A 17,232-nucleotide genomic window follows, 5' to 3' on the forward strand; every position below is an offset into this window, starting at 1 on the left:
GGTGAAAGAGGCTTGTGAACTACTTCAATATTAAACATAACTCTGTAATGATTGGTCACACTTTATATTAGGTGGCCTTAACTGTTATGTAGGCTACTAGCATTAAATACTTACAAGACTATGGATTTGACTTCCCACATTTGCTGCTAATGAATTTGAGGTTTGGTTAGGTTTAGGAGAATAGGTAGGATTAGGGATTCGAGTTTTAGGCTAATGGTTGGGTTAGGGATAAATTTAACAGTGTAAATTGGTCATTAAATGCAAGCACTTTAAATGTAATTACCATGCACCAACATAATACTTAAATTGTAACAAATAGTTAAGGCCATCTAATATATAACGTGTGACCAAATAATTTAAATTACAAATAATACTTAATGTATTTGTTTGCAACAAGAACACTGCTGGTTTTAAGTGTGAAGGACCAGTAGTGGATTTTACTGAGCGTGACTCTTAAGTGTGCAAAATACAAGGAAATAAATAAAAATTCAAGAGAAGCTGAAAAGGGGTAGATCAAGGAAAGCAGTTTATCATGGCAATGTGTTGATTAAATTAGATGAATTAAATTAGCATACCATCGCATGGATGAGATGTCTGGAAGAATAAATGAGTGTGATATTAAATTGCATAAGCAGTGCATTAGATTAATGCTTGAAACATTCATTTACTCAGTCATTTGTTGTTATTTCTGAAAGCATATTGGCTTTGATGCGCTCTGATTCCCATGGGCGATCCATCATTTGTTCCCGTACAATAAACCCATAATCTAATGTCCACTATCACAGACAAACCTGATCTTTGTTTAAACATTTGCCATTAAATGTGCAGTTCGCCCAAACATAAAAATTCTGTCATTTACTCACCAATCACGTGATTCCAAACAGCATGTTATTGTTTTAGCAACAACATCAATTAGTCTTTGTGTGATAAACAGGCCAAAATGGAAGATATTATTCAGTGAAATAATCCTCAACAGTACTAAAATCTCATTCTCAATCCCACCCTTGTAAAAAAAAAGAAGTACACTTTAACATGCACTTTTTTAAAAAAAAAGTACTTATTACAGAAAATAAATACTTTAAAGGTGTCCTTGAATATGATTTCACTTTTTTAACTTTAGTTAGTGTGTAATGTTGCTGTTTGAGCATAAATAACATCTGCAAAGTTACGACGCTCAAAGTTCATTGCAAAGAGAGATCACTTTTTAAGAACTACAACAAACAAGCGGGTTGGTGACATCACTAACCCTAAAATTTACATAAACCCCGCCCCCGAGAACACACAACAAAGGGGGCGGGGCCATGTTGGGCTGCTTTAGAGAAGAGGAAGAGTTGTTGTAGTAGAGTGTTGTTGTCATGCCGTCATTTTATGCCGGACTGCTTCACAAACGAGGGTCGATTCAACACTGGATTTGCACATGACGGCACATGCTAGTGGATGAGTTGAAACTCCACAGCAACTACATAAATTTATCCACTAATCATTCAGAAACGTCCAGTTTCATTCTAAAAGTTGTAACTTCTTCCTGAGTCTCTCCATCAGTGTCGACTCCGGTTTGAACAATGTAAGGCTGAACACCGTTACTGACAATCCTCATTTTGGCTGCGTGAGATTCTCCAGCTTTGTTGTTGTTAAAGCTCCGCCCTCTTCTGGAAAGGGGGCGGGAGCAGCAGCTCATTTGCATTTAAAGGGACACACACAAAAACAACGTGTTTTTGCTCACACCCAAATAGGGGCAAATTTAACAAGCTATAATAAATGATCTGTGGGGGATTTTGAGCTGAAACTTCACAGACACATTCTGTGAGACTTATATTAGTGACATCTTGTAAAATTTGTAACATTTGTAATGATGAAGTTGCAATTTAGTGCATTTAAAATATAAGTTTAATTGCAATATCGAGTAACACACTACATAAAACATAACGATTTGAAATGTACTTTAAAGGAAAACTTTAAATTTGACATTATTACAAAGTACACTTTTTAAAAAGTGTGATGAGAAACAGTCATGATGCTGGTGATTGGGAACACAATCGCGTGAGACGCTTCTGGAGGGAATTAAACTAAATCATTCTGATGACAGACTTTGGCTCAGGCGTTTCAGATGTGATTGGTCGGCTCGTTAGTCCAGTTCTCCAATCACATCCTCTGTTGAGGCAAAGTCACATGACATTTATACTATGTTTCCATCATAGTTAATGTGCATGTCTTCTTATCAGTTAAAAAAATGTATCCTCCCTAATTGGCACATTCATTTCTTATGAATTCTTAGAATTTATGCACATAAATTATCCCAAAATGAGCATCAAAATAGGTGTCTGGAAACATATCTAATGTGTACGTTTATTGACACCATGTCTGCGATCAGCCGCACTGCTGTATAAGTGCTCAAGCTATGAAATGCCAACTTCTGTACTAATTTAACAGGTTTGTTCAACTTTAAAAGAGACTGAGAGCTGGCTCGGATCTAATCCATCCTCACACCTTGCACCAACCTCTCTTCAGAGCACCGCTAGTATCATTTAATTAACTGTCTGCCCTTCTGGCTGGATGTTTCGTTTAATGAAGCAATTTTTCTCAGCGCGCCTCAATGTTCCAAACAATTCAAAGTGGACGCCTAATGTCATACAGCATTTTGTTCGCTTGTTTATTTCGTTTCGTTTTTCTCAAAGCAAAATAGATTTCTTAAGGTAATAAAACTTGCTCTGGCATTACTCAGGTTTTAATTGGTTTTTGCTTAATTCCTCAAGACCAATTTATAATTCATTATCTTCCAATTTACTCAACATATGGGGGTGCATTCTGGGTTAATTGCTATTTAATAGAGAATATCTGCAAAAAAAATATAGCGTGCTTATGCATCAAAGAAATTGGCAATATGTGCATTGATCCGGCCATTATTAATATGTGATGTGTGAATGTATTCAACTACTTCTGAAGGGAAATGTGGCGATAAAAATAAGACTGTTTGAAAAGTTGAGGATCTTTTGTGCTGGTATTTGATGTTCTCCATTGCTTTGTTGAAAAGGGCATCAGTCATATATCTGGGCTTATCGTTTTCAAAGTTCTCTCATGAAGAGCAAATCTTTACGCTGGCCCTGTTGGAATTACTTTCTATTGCTCCCTCCAGGGAAACTTTAGGCTATATCTATGGCCTTAAAAAAAAAAACATCAAGTTAAAATGTCACAAACCATCCAAGTTCAAATCAAAGCATTCAATCCAGATGGTATATTAAGGGTAAGTTATTTTTGCAATTCACAAAGTTGAAAAGTGCATGTGCACACAACTTTTACTTAAGTAGACAACATAAAAGGATTAGTTCACTTAAAAATTCAAATTTCCAGATAATTTACTCACCCCCATGCCATCCAAGATGTTCATGTCTTTCTTTCTTCACTGGAAAAGAAATGAAGATTTTTGAGGAAAACATTCCAGGATATATATATATGTATATACACTTTTTAACCTTGCACTTTTCTATGATGCTCCATGCATTACGTAATCATGTTGGAAAGTTCACGATGTAGGCTGAAGTTCCGCGGTAGGGCGAAAAACTCCATCTCATTTTCTCCTTCAAACTTCAAATTCGGCCAACAACGTTTTTTTTATCTTTTTTGTAAAGAGTCTTTGAAACGTTTGATTTGTAAACACTGGACCGGTACTTCCGCCTACGTCACATGTGACTAGTGTTGTTTTTGGTGGCCTCTTTTAATTTTAGTTTAGTCTAGTCTTTGCTGTCATTTTAGTTTTTATTAGTTTTAGTCAAGTTCATACTCTTTTTAGTCTAGTCAAGTTTTAGTCGACTAAAAGTCTGAGCATTTTAGTCGGAATTATCCATGATTATTTTCATCTAGTTTTAGTCAACGAAAACTGATGACATTTAGTCTAGTTTTAGTCAATGAAAATTGTATTTTAATCTCTTTTTAGTAATGCAATTCTATTTTACCCAGTTAATATAGTATAAGCACCTAGTAGTATAGACAAAACCAAAATTTTCTTTTAGCCAAACCCATTTCAAACAAGTTTATCTTATTATATTGTTACCTTATAGATAATACCTTACAATGCTTTGAGATGTCTCTTAACCCGTTAAGACCTGAAGGCTTTTTTATTTATTTATTTATTTATTCTGAGCAACAAACACAAAAGTAAAGACTCATAACTCCAAAACTGTAGCAAGGAGAGTCAAAAGATAGGTATCATTTGATAGAACACTTTTTAATGTTTTAGAAAATATAAATTACATTACATTTGGACATTTTCATGCTGAAAAACTGCTGATAAAAGACAATATATATATATATATATATACAATAAGATCAGAGAAAAATTATTTTTTGGTGATGCTCTACATGTGAGCTGCATCTGGTTCAAATTTTGAAATTTTGTGGTGATAAAGTGTTATTTATTTTTTCGCAGCTAGATGGCGCCCACGGACGGTAAACTCCGGTTTAGAGGCGCTTCTCAGCACTCGTTAGGAGTTTTTCAAAATGGCTACATGCATTAAAAAGCTGAGCTTCTAAGCTATACGATGATAACTATTTTTTAATTTTTTTACACATTTTCTATGATCTGTGCATTTTTCATTAAGTTATGAGCACGTGAAATCTACATATTTACCTACATATCGGTCCCTTTCTCTATGTCAGAGGAAGTGACATCTGAAGTGAGACACAGGAAACAGAAATACTGCAAAATAATAATAATAACGCGACTAAACGAGACGAAATAACGTTATAACATTTCGTCTCGTCTCGTTTTGGTTTATGAAAATGAAGAGACATTTTAGCATAGTTTTTATTTTTTAAACCACATTTAGTCTCGTTTTTATTCGTCAACAATATTGCATTTTACATTTAATTATCGTCATTGTCACATGACCAGCATTTACGTTGCGTCTCGTTTTCGTCACGTGATAAAGGTTCGTTGACGACAATATTTAGTCATAATTTTCGTTGACGAAAGCAACACTACGCGTGACCTTTCCAATGTGAAACTGCACTGCACTGAAACTGACATTTGGACCTTCAACCCGTTGAACCCCAGTGAAATCCACTATATGGAGAAAAATCCTGGAATGTTTTCCTCAAAAACCTAAAACACCACAAGATATTTTTGGGCTGATTTCTCCCCTTCCGACAATCCTAGGTAATGTCCCGATTATCTTGATGGTTCAACAGATTATCTTATCAGATTTTCCTGTGAGGTGTGTTAAGAGTGACTGAGTCTGCTCGGAAGAAAGTCAGAGCAAATCGCGATCAGAAATCCTGATGGGGGAACCTTAATTTATTTTAAACTGACGAAAGAAAGACATAAACATCCTAAATGGAATGCTGGTGAGTAAATGATCAGGAAATTTTCATTCTGAAGTGAACTAATCCTTTAATACTCTTATTTTATTACTGTGAAGCTGCTTTGACACTATCTGTATTGTACTCTTTAAAAAATGCTGGGTTAAAAACAACCCAAGTTGGGTTAAAAACGGACAAACTCAGTGATTGGGTTGTTTTAACCCAGCGGTTGGGTTAAATGTTTGTCCAACCTGCTGGGTAGTTTTATTTAACTCAACTACTGTTTAATTACTGCATTGATTGCTTAAAATGAACCCAAAGTATGTTGTAAATGAACATGTATTTAATAAGTTTAATGAAAAATAATTAAACAATAAATTGCTTATTAATAAATGTTCACCTTTTGATCATTATTGTTGCCTCTAGTAATTATATGCCTGATTTTTAATTTCCAACCTATTTTGGGCTCATTTTAAGCCAGTCATATAGTCATTTTTTAAACAATAGTTGGGTTAAATAAAACTACCCAGCATGTTGGGTCAACAATTTAACCCAACCAGTGGGTTAAAACAACCCAATCACTGGGTTTGTCCATTTTCAACCCAACTAGCATTTTTTAGAGTGTATAATGACATAAATATAATGACATATAGAGACATAGAAGATTTCAAGTGTTAAAGCCAACAAACAGTGTCATATTCTTAAAGAAAACTGCTCAAAAAATGAATTAGTTCGGGGCCCTTTCTAAGGACTCCAGACAGATGCCCAGGCGGCCCGTTAGTAAATCTGCTCTTATTCCAAAGGTGTGCGGATCTCCCGTTTAGCTCCTCAAAGACAAATGACAGTAATTTGCTTCGGTCAGAGAAATCCTGACTGACACGTGACCCAGCTGCGACATCAACACAGGGATAATTTATGCCTGATTTCTGTCTGTGTTCTCAAGGGTTCAGACCCTGGTCAGTCCGTAATGTCCTTCCTGTCACAGTATTCTCCGGCATCAACCTACAGGCCGTGACAGGTAATCCGCAGGGAGGACGCTCCGAGAAAAAGCTTCTCTGCTACGCTGGCAAGTTTAGAATATTCCTCCTTCGCATCGCAGACGGTGTCAAGCCAGTTCACCTCCATCCGTCGGCCTCCAGAGTCGAGGCTTCTTTCAGAGCAGGAGAAGGGAGACCCATAAATTGTACTTAACTATTGGTGACTGGCCATTCCCTTCAATGGCACTGCAGCGACAATCCTTATACATTTACCTGTCCTTGACAGCAAATTAATATTTATCTTGGCCTGCTCAAGTGATGATTTATGTTGTTTTTCTGAGGGTGACCTAAAAATAGCCGAGAAAATGCATGTCGGCCTTGGCTTTTACTCGAGCTGTTTTCTTGCTAATAGCTTCACGGAGCCACACAATGCTCCACTTACAGTAGATGCACGAGATATGTTCGTTTCACGTTCATGAAAAATCAGAAATTGTGCTTTCGGACAGTTAGACGGAGAGGCGTGTATGCAAACACTTAACAGAACAAGGACTTCTCACTTCAGAGGGAAATCGGGGCTAATGGGACGCTTGTTAGCTGATTTATTTTCTCAGAATGAGGGAGGCAAAGGTGTTACAGGACACCTACATCAAGTGTGAGGAGAAAAATTGAAGCAATGTGCATTTGATCGCAGTATGCCGTTCAAAAGTTCAGGGCGGTGAGGTGTTTTTCTCTTCAGCTCAACAGGCTCCATTTATTTGATAAAAAAAAATACAGTAATATTTTGAAATATTATTACAATTGTAAAACTGTTTTCTATGTAAATCTATTTTAAATGTATTTAGTAACCGATAGTGTGTAGGCACCTATTGTATCCATTGACATTCTTCGTCTTCTGTTTCTTCTTCTTTCGCTCTGGAAGTATATGGCAGCCCAAAGAACCGCTTGTGGGAAAGTTATGAAATTTGGCACACTGATAGAGGTCAGTACCAACATTAACCTCATTTCACTCATGTTTATGCAAATAGCTTTCGAACCGTAAGGACTAGAAACAAAAAGATTTTCTTCTTTTTCTATTTTGAATTTTCGAACTTCTCCTAGGCCGTTGCTCCGATTTTCTTGAAAATTGAACCACACCATCTTCAGACCATGCCAACAAAAAGTTGTGGAATTCACGTTGATTTGTCAAACCATTTTTGAAAAAAAAAAAAAAAAAAAAAAACATGAACAAATTTTATGTAACGCTTGCGAAAATAGACATGAGGCTGTATCTCCTCAACGCTTTATCGTATTCAGACCAAGTTTGGGACATGTCATCACAAACATGACCTGAGGTTGCATGTTGCGTTTCAGCACAGTGCCACCTGCTGGTCTGGAGATACGAAAAATTTGAATGGTTTGTCCAAAATCATAAAAGTGGCCTCGTTAGATTCAGGAGCTATCATGCCAGGTCGAATGATCTCCAATTTTCCCATATCAGCCCTTTTGGGTGTCAGCCATTTTGAATTTTCTAGCAAAATATTGATTTTACGAACACATTAATGTGTCATTACAAAACTCGGCATGGGTCATCGGGCACAATGCCCTGAAGGTGTCTGAGAAGTTTCTACGGAAGAGGATTAGGGCCAAGCAATAATAAAAAAATAAAACCATCTGAGATTAAAGTTGTTAAATTTCGAGAAAAAAGTCGAGATAAAATGTTGAGAATAAGCTCGTTAAATTATGAGAAAAAAACGGTTAAATTTCCAGAAAAAAGACGAGATAAAATGTTGAGAATAAAGTCATTAAATTATGAGAAAAAAGTTGTTAAATTACAAGAAAAAATTCGTTAAATTACGAATTTGTTCTCATAATTTAATGACTTTTTTCTGGTAATTTAATTACTTTATTGTCATAATTTAATGAGTTTATTCTCAACATTTTATCTCGACTTTTTTCTTGAAATTTAACGACTTTTTTCTCTAAATTTAACAACTTTAATCTCGAGATGGTTTTATTTTTTTATTATTGCTTGGCCCTATAATCCTCTTCCGTAAGTTTTGGACCAGCACCACCCAGTAGTGAAAAAAATAAAAAAATAAATAAAATAAATAAATAAAAAAATATTTACATGCTTATAACTTTGGATGTGGTTGAATTATTTTCATCTCCTTGGATTCCTGAATTCTTGCCAACAATACCAAACATGCTAGGTTTCGCCTTATGGTTAGTGCAACCTACTGACTGAGCATTTAAACAACATTCACAAATATCTTTGAAACCGTTAGTGTCAAAATTTTGATAGTAAGTGGCAAAAAAATGTGTCAGGTGAGGTTTTTTTTTATATATATTTATTTTATTTTATTATTATTATTATTATTATTATTATTATTTTGTTATGTGTAATATACACATAAGTGTCTATAACTCCTAAAAGAAATTAGATATTTTCACCAGATTTGACACACTTATGTATGGGGGCACTCTGAGGACACACTGGGTACTGCACCACTTGGTGGCACTATAATTGATCAAAACATGAAATTGGCTCTAACTTCTACGGTGACCGGGAGGGGACATGTTCAGTTCACTTAGTTTTGTCGTGGCCACGACATATAAACTTGTGGGAATGTGATAATATGTTGTGGCCACAAGATATTAATTCGTGGGAACGTGATAATAAGTCGTGGCCATGAGATCGTTTTGTCGAGGTAACGACATCCTTATGTCGTGGCCACGCGATGTAAAGTCATGGCCTCGAGATCATATGGTGAGGGAACGAGATATTTTCTCGTGGCCACGAGTTACATGTGTAAACAACGCGCGCTACCATAGCAACCTGGAATTAAGAATGATAAAATAAGTGCGGAATTAAGAAATTATTATTATTTGAATGCTGTCTATATAGTCAACATCGCGTGCAATGTAATAAGCTATAAATGATGTTGCCACTATAGCATTCAAATAAAGTTTGTTATTATCAATTTGATAACAAACTTCATTTAATGATAATGAACATTTATCCATCCCATCTCGCAGCCTTTTAATCTGATCGTGTCTTTATTATAATAATAATAATTATTATTATTATTAGTAATATGCCTATTAAACCTAAATAAAATGATGAACAAAATTAAGTTTTTGTCTAGGCTATATCAGTGAATGGATGTATTTATTTATTTATTTTTTAGCTTAAATATTCTTTTAACATATAACCAATTAAAAATAATAAATTATTCGAACTTCATTCAAATGCTGTCACGGGCACGAGGGTCTTCATCGCTCATTTATCCTATCTTCACGGCTACAATGCAGTCATAAAGTCACATTTTATTGGCATGATCTGGCATTTAAAATATTTACAAAATATAGCCAACAACATAATATAGGCCTACAGAAAGGATACACGAAATGAAGGGGAAAATAAAGCAAATAGGGCTACATAACAATGAATAAAAGACATTTAACTAATAATGATAGCCTAATAATAATAATAAATTATGTAAAAATATGAAATAAAAAAAAAATAACAATCAGTGAACGGATTTAAAAGACTGTTGGATGAGATAAAAATATACACGGCATATTCTAATATTTATTAATAAACTTCATTCGAATGCTGCTGTAGGCATCGCACACAACACAATCCATGGGTTTCAAAGACGTCACTTCCGCTATGCCCGCCGCCATATTTGTGTCCGGTCACAGCTGCGCGCTCTGTGTAAGTCTATGGTGACAGCAGCTACAACTAGCAGAGGAAGACCAACGAAACACTCTCAGAAGGTTCACAACAAATTTACAATATGTCTGGGATATGTGGTGCTGTTAGCCGTTTCAACAGTCGTCAGAACTGCAAATTTATGATCCCAAAGGAGTTAGATCGGCAGAATTATTGGCTTCATTCAGAAAGGACCACACCACTGGCAGCCAAACAGCAACGCACAACATTAATAACTGCTGGGACTGTCATTTACATAAGATTATAATTGTATACAATATTGCATTATAATATTGTGAATTCTAGTTGCTGTGTTTCAGCATGTTATTACAGGATGAACAAATTCACGACACGAGCTGATTACTTACTTAGTTCAAGTACATGCGTGCATGATTTTGTGCAAATATAAGTTGTAATTTTATGTCTATCTTGTATAAATATATATGAATTACCCTATATAGGATGTGTTCCGTTAATTAACTTTGTTTATGGGTTTTTATTCTCTTCAGCTTCAGCGTGCGCAGCTCAAACAGCAATGATTAAGTCATTAAAATGTTTACAGTAATATTAAAACTTTCATATTTAAAAAAAAAAAAAAAAAAATGATGCATTATTTTTAATAACTAGCTCTTATATTGTTTTCGTATTATATTCAGCAACACATGGTTTGATTAATAAGGATCACGAACAATAACAGATTTTTTTCTCAAATCATCTCATTTTGATAGTATTATTTGAGCTGCGCGCGCTGAATGAACATCCGTAAAATGAAGCGCTTGAAGTTAATTAACTCAAAGGAACACATCCTATATAGGGTAATTCATATGTATTTATACAAGATAGACATAAAATTACAACTTATATTTGCACAAAATCATGCACGCATGTACTTGAACTAAGTTAGTAGTCAGCTCGTGTCGTGAATTTGTTCATCCTGTAATAACACGCTGAAACACAGCAACTAGAATTCACAATATTATCATGCAAGGTAACACTTTATAATAACTGCACACTATGAAGCATTAGTTAAGCATTAGTTAATAGTTATTTCATCACTTATAAAGCATTAATAGACATTAGTAAGTAGTTTATAAATACAGCTATAATTGCTTTATTCTTGATTTATAAGCATATCTGTAATGTGTTTAATAATTGTATTTTCATACTTTATTAATAATCAATTTATCATTTCTTAATTAAGTATTACATTATTTACAAACCAGTTATTTAGGAGTTGTCAGTAGTTCATTTAGTAAGTGTAAGTAAATGATTAATAAACTATTTAAACATTCATTTATACATCTTATTATTTAGTCATATAGTAATAGTTACTTAGTGTGTTAGTAAATGTTTTATTAACACATATTCCTACTGCAATTCATGATTAATTCAGGTAGTTATAAAACATTTAGAAGCAGTCAGTTAACTATTTTTGTGAGCTCATCTAAAGTGAGGACTATTTATGCTTTGTAAAGCTTTTATAAATGAGATTTAAAGGTTCAGTGATCTTCTGCACTGCTGTTCTCTAATGTTTTAAAGTTAGTACCGAGGTAGTTTTGACACTAGGAATATGTTAATAAAACATTTATTAACACACTGAGTACCTAATACTATATGTCTAAATAATAAGATGCATAAATGTACATTTAAATATTTTATTAATCATTTACTTACACTTCCTAAATGATCTTATGAACCACTGACAACTCCTAATTAACTGGTTTGTGAATAATGTAATACATAATTTAGAAATGATAAATTGATCATTAATAAAGTATGAAAATACAATTATTAAACTCATTATAGATATGCTTATAAATCAAGAACAAAGCATTTATAGCTGTATTTATAAATGGCTTACTAATGTCTATTAATGTTTTATAAATGATGAATTAACTATTTACTAATGCTTAACTAATGCTTCATAGCGTGAGTTATTCTAAAGTGTTACCTAATGCAATATTGTATACAATTATAATCTTATGTAAATGACAGTCCCAGCAGTTATTAATGTTGTGCGTTGCTGTTTGGCTGCCAGTGGTGTGGTCCTTTCTGAATGAAGCCAATAATTCCGCCGATCTAACTCCTTTGGGATCATAAATTTGCAGTTCTGACGACTGTTGAAACGGCTAACAGCACCACATATCCCAGACATATTGTAAATTTGTTGTGAACCTTCTGAGAGTGTTTCGTTGGCCTTCCTCTGCTAGTTGTAGCTGCTGTCACCATAGACTTACACAGAGCGCTCAGCTGTGACCGGACACAAATATGGCGGCGATAAAATACAGTGACGTCACATGAAACCCATAGGATAGGCAACATGTTAATAATCACTTCTTAATTCCGCACTTTTCTTAATTAAAAATAATGGGTTTAACGGGTTGCTTATGGTAGCGCAGCGTTGTTTACACATGTAACTCGTGGCCATGAGAAATAGATGTCGTTCCCTCACCATATGATCTCGAGGCTACGACTTTATATCGCGTGGCCACAAGATCGTTTTGTCGAGGTAACAACATCCTTATGTCGTGGCCACGCGATGTAAAGTCGTGGCCTCGAGATCATATGGTGAGGGAACGACTTATTATCACGTTCCCACGAGTTTATATGTCGTGGCCAAAACTAAGTGAACCGAACATGTCCCCTCCCGGTCACCGTAAACTTCAGTACTGTTGATTTGATTGACTTCAAAATTGACATCATAGTCCATTATGACATTGTTTGTCTGCTGCAAGCTTCCTTGTTTGCTTCTGTTGTGTTTGGCCCCTTAATTGCTGCTTGCAGCTATATTTTATTCCTGTGATCAAAGCTGAATTTCAGAAACATTTCTCCAGTGTCACATGATCCTTCAGAAATCATTTTAACATTACTTATTATATACTGAGGAAAGACTTTTCATGTTCTAACAATCCCGAAGACCTTGATTAAAGGGTTCAGGTGGGTTTAATTATTAATTATGCGTTTCATATTCATATTGTACAAGTACAGCAGGAATGACCCAGCTACTGAACATTTGTTCTGTGTTTCATAATATAGATGTACTTGCTTGTGGTTAAACAGCTTTGCACGTCAACGGCTAAAATCTCTTCAGAGCATTTTAAAGGAACGTCTATGAATGTGGCAAGAAGTTGAAGGTCTCGGGAGTATTTTAATCTGAAGGACAGCTTTTGATGAACTGTGTTGATGGGAATGGCCTAAACATTTCCAATTTACTCTATTAATCTTCATGCTTTCACAATTTTTCAATTACAGTAATTGAAATGAGAACCACCGAACATCACACTGTCACCTTGAGTCATAGTGAGACGGCGATCGCGTGTCTCTGTGCAGCTTTGACACGAGCGTTTTAGACATAACAGTGTGTTTCCTTGAAACCTGTAAGGGAATTAAACTTCTGAGCTCTTAGAAAATGCTTTCAATAGAAGAAATACTTGAAATCATAATATGGTGAATTTCCATCACACGTGCAATTTACAGAAATAATCAAAAAGCTTTTAAAAACTGTGCCTGTTCATGCTGTAAATTAGTGTTCTCATTCTGAAATGTTTTGCAATATCAGGCATGTTCAAATGTGCAAAAAGAAGAGAAAAGACATTGTACTGTATGTGTGCCGAGTTTTGTTGTCCTCAAAAGGGTTTTGCAGTTCTCACGTCCTTTCATACTTCTTGTCTCCGCACTAACATCTCCTAACCCAGCATTACTCTTCTAAAACACCACATTTTGTCCAAATTCAAGTTAAAATGAGTGGCATGTGCATTAACAAGACGCTAAAAACTGCAGCTTCTAGTGTGTCACTTGTGCACTTCACACTCTGAGCTCATTGAAGACAAATCAACCGAGATGGTGGATGGAGCATGGAAAATATGTATTTTTTCACATTTACTATACACTAGAGTATGAAGAAAAATAGTTCAGTATAATTAAAAATGGGCTTAGTCTATTTTTGGTGTATTTCTTTAAAGCCTAACACAATAATACATAATGCTTTCAAATGTACTTTAAAGTAAAACTTTTAATTTGACAATATTACAAAGTACACAGTGGCAAGGAACATTGTCATGTCATGCACTCTCTTTAAGTACACTTAAGTGGCCTTTTGTTTCATCATATCATGTTATCTGCAAGTACCTTTTTTTTTTTCTTGCAAGATTTGAAGTACACCACAAATGCACATTCAATACAATTAAGCTTTAAGGCTGTACACAGCCAGACAACTCACTAAATGTTGAATATTATATTTTAAAATAACAAAATTACTATTTCCTTCCTTTGTGAATAATCAAATCAATCAAGTGGTGATTAATATAGATGACCTATCATGCCTTTTTATAAAGGTTTTCCTGCTTGAATGTTGATTATTTTCCTCATATTCTTCATTGTTGCAGCTCTTTTCTTCCCAGTCTGTCAGTAATGAACTGGAGTGCATTTCCCAAAGTGAATTATGGTCACAAGTTCCGTCGTTACCAATAGAGTTCAATGGGACTTATGACCATAGTTGGCTAACGATGCTTTCGGTAAATGCACCCCGTCTCTATGAAGCCCCTCCTTCTGAAAAGCACAATGTACTCTGATTGGTCAGCTGGAGCAGTGTGTTGTGATTGGTCAAGCGCTTCGAGTGTGTTTGGGAAATATCCCGCCTCTTATCATAACCACCAGTTTCAACACACTACTAACTAACTCAACCGCCCCTTTTTTTTCTGCATATGATTTATTTAAATGAGGAATATTGTGAAGAAAACTCAAGATGGAGTTCAGAAACACTGACACTGATATAGTGAATAACTGCCTTTGGACTGACATTGCACACTAAACAAAGTTGAACATAAAAAAAGCTTATCCCTCTGGTCCTCTTCGTTTAGGAGTCACACTTGGCTTCTTGTTCAATAATATATATTTTTTAAATACTATTTAGAATTTTGAAGGTATTTTTATGAAAAAAAAAAAAAATCTTTTTTTTTTTTTTTTCATTATTTTTCAATTAAAGCAGTATTCCATGTTAAAATAGAGACAAGGCATTTAAAATGAATTTAAAAGGCATTTTGGAGGTAGATTAGTGACATTTGTTGGGAGGAAAAAAAAATAATAAAATAAAAAATTGTAATGCAATGTCGTAACCACCAAATTCCTATATAGTTCTATATAAAGTGGCTTATAAATTATCTAGTGTTTTTAGACATAAATACTTATTTTTATTGAGTTGTGGAATTTTGATTTATACTTAATCATTCTCAAAGACTACTTTTTGTAAAGGTTTTTTTTTTTTTAAGTATTAATTTGAAGAGTCAGTTTTTGCATTAATTTTACTACAGTCAAACCTGAACACAGAGGTGGACATTTTGTTACACTTAACATCAACATTCAATAAAAATGTAACAAAAATAAACAGGTATGCTTTATCAAAGCTTAATAAATCTGGGTATGATCTAATTTCAACCTCTTATTTGAGGCTTTTGTCTCAATTTGACCATATTGTTTCAGCCACACCAGTTCTTTTGTGTGTTTATAATGGTGTGTTGTGTGTGTGTCTCTGCATGTGTGTAAGTGAGTATGTGTTTCTGTTTTGTACTCTCAATGTTTTAGAGTGTAACATCTTCATTGCTGGTATTTTGTTCTACTTCTTTGTGGCTGAATTATTGTTTTTATTTCACAATTTTGCAAAAACTTGCTCTGTGTTATAGTCTTGCTAGTTCATACATATATGAATTATACGACCCTTTAAAGGTGCAATCGAACATTTTTTTACAAGATGTAATATAAGTCTAAGGTGTCCCCTGAATGTGTCTGTGAAGTTTCAGCTCAAAATACCGCATAGATTTTTTTTAATAAATTTTTTTAACTGCCTATTTTGAGGCATCATTAGAAATGCGCCGATTCAGGCTGCGGCCCCTTTAAATGCTCGCGCTTGCCTTAAACAGTGTATAAACAAAGTTTACACAGCTAATATAACCCTCAAATGGATCTTTACAAGATGTTAGTCATGCATACTGCATGCATGCGTCGGATCATGTGAGTAAAGTATTTATTTGGATGTTTACATTTGATTCTGAATGAGTTTGATAGTGCTCTGTGGCTAACGGCTAATGCTACACTGTTGGAGAGATTTATAAAGAATGAAGTTGTGTTTATGAATTATACAGACTGCAAGTGTTTAAAAATGAAAATAGCGACGGCTCTTGTCTCCGTGAATACAGTAATAAACGATGGTAACTTTAACCACATTTAACAGTACATTAGCAACATGCTAACGAAACATTTAGAAAGACAATTTACAAATATCACTAAAAATATCATGATATCATGGATCATGTCAGTTATTATTGCTCCATCTGCCTTTTTTCGCTGTTGTTCTTGCTTGCTTACCTAGTCTGATGATTCAGCTGTGCACAGATCCAGACGTTAATACTGGCTGCCCTTGTCTAATGCCTTGAACATGAGCTGGCATATGCAAATATTGGGGGTGTACATATTAATGATCCCGACTGTTACGTAACAGTCGGTGTTATGTTGAGATTTGCCTGTTCTTCAGAGGTCTTTTAAACAAATGAGATTTACATAAGAAGGAGGAAACAATGGAGTTTGAGACTCACTGTATGTCATTTCCATGTACTGAACTCTTGTTATTCAACTATGCCAATATAAATTCAATTTTTAATTCTAGGGCACCTTTAACATATCTGAATCGTGTCCTTGATTTTTTTTTTTTTTTTTTTTTTTTGTGTTCACATAGCTAATGTGACAAAAGTTATCAAGTTTTATCCCAATCCGATGAAGCAAAAAAATGTAAAATTTCAAAACGTAAAAGTTTTCGGTCATTTTTGACCGAAGAGGACCAGATGGTTAACAGGTCTTCTTTAAAGCCAACATGCTTGATCCTGAATGGAACATATTTTTAATAGAAAGGAACAATTCCATCATCACATAACAAAACACAATCCCATATTCCACTTTCTGTCTTTTTTATTTCAAATGAAATTACGGTGGCGTGGATTACATAGACAGCATAAGGGACGCTCTGGCTGCCTGAGGCCTATATCTGTGTGGCTGCTCTCAAGTTTGAATTTACAGCTGGTGGCGTTTGGAAACTAATGAAATTGTCTGTCAGCTCTGGAGAGGGATGCAGCGTCTGTGCCCAGCTGGAACGAAATTAACCAGCGAAGGGCAAATGCCATTTAATTTGCAAACGAGAAGATAAGTGTATTTATCAAGACCCTCTTTTTGTGTCAATGCGAGAACATTTGTTTTTTTTTGTGCCGCAGTGAAAAACAC

Source organism: Megalobrama amblycephala, linkage group LG4, assembly GCF_018812025.1.
Source record: "Megalobrama amblycephala isolate DHTTF-2021 linkage group LG4, ASM1881202v1, whole genome shotgun sequence".
Lineage (NCBI taxonomy): Eukaryota > Metazoa > Chordata > Actinopteri > Cypriniformes > Xenocyprididae > Megalobrama > Megalobrama amblycephala.